We start from the raw sequence: 1,137 nt of genomic DNA, 5'->3' as shown, positions 1-1,137 counted from the left end.
TTTTGAACATTTTGGCTTTTGTATGAGAGATTTGGATGAAACTTGGTGTTTTCATTGTAATAGTTGGAATAAGGGGTACCACTCTTGTATGCTTGGAAAGCATTCACTTGTTCATTTGTTCCCCTACATTCACTTTGGTCATGTCCCAAAGTTCCACAATTCTCATATATCCCACTTGGGAATGATGAGGATTCCGTCATGGCATTAACATGATGCTTTGGTGATTTTGAGGCTTCTTCAAGTCTAGCCATAGCTTGTTCAAACTTCAAATTGATTGTGTCAATGTGAGCACTAAGTTGAGCACCCAATTAAGTAACGGAGTCCACTTCATGCCTTCCTCCTCTAATAGCCTTGCGAGGTCTACTATATTGTGAGTTATGGACCGCCATTTCCTCAATCTTGTTCCATGTTTGATTGTCATCAACTTCGGTGAACATTCCATTTGATCCCATGTTGAGAATGTTCCTTGAATCTTCATATAGACCGTTCCAAAATTGTTGTACCAAGAACCACTCGCTAAGTCCATGGTGAGGACATGAGCGACAAATTCCCTTGAACCGCTCCCAATATTCATACAAAGATTCTTCATCCCTTTGCTTAAAACCCGTAATTTGAGCTCTTAGCATGTTAGCCTTTTCCGGTGGGTAGAACTTTTTGTAGAAAGCTAGAGTCAACTTCTTCCAAGAATAAATTCCGAGAGTGGCCTTATCAAGGCCCTTCAACCATTGTTTCGCGGTGCCAATTAGAGAAAAAGGAAATAAGACCCATCGAATTTGGTCTTGAGTCACACCGGTTTGAGAAATCGCATCACAATAGTCACAAAAGGTTTCCATATGAGAATGAGGGTCTTCACTAGGCATCCCCCCAAAGTGGCTGATGTAGAAGGTCACTAACTAAATAGCAATGAAAATAAATAAGCAAGATGAAATAAAAGGGTTGTAAACAACTGATAAAAAGCACTAGGGTATCATGGGGTCATAGGGGAATCATGGGAATTGATCATACAAACATGTTCTCAAATTATAAGCAAGAAATTATTGTTGTGATGGATTGAGTTGGGTTATATCTTACAATCCTAGGAAAGTTTGGGTCCCGGAGCCGAATCGATTAGATTGTACAACACCTACAAGTCGACTT

The 1,137-nt window shown here is 39.9% G+C and overlaps 1 non-coding gene across 1 annotated transcript; it reads left to right on the top strand.

Moving 5' to 3' along the window:
- The first annotated feature begins 519 nt into the window (after positions 1–519).
- Positions 520–626, top strand: LOC141624643 (small nucleolar RNA R71). The gene has a single exon (XR_012534449.1). It is a non-coding gene; the product is annotated as a small nucleolar RNA R71 (small nucleolar RNA).
- The last annotated feature ends 511 nt before the right edge of the window (positions 627–1,137 follow it).

This window comes from Silene latifolia, chromosome X, assembly GCF_048544455.1.
Source record: "Silene latifolia isolate original U9 population chromosome X, ASM4854445v1, whole genome shotgun sequence".
NCBI classification, from domain to species: Eukaryota; Viridiplantae; Streptophyta; class Magnoliopsida; order Caryophyllales; family Caryophyllaceae; genus Silene; species Silene latifolia.
Note: the sequence above shows the minus strand (reverse complement) of the source record. Positions and strands in the feature narration are given on the sequence as shown.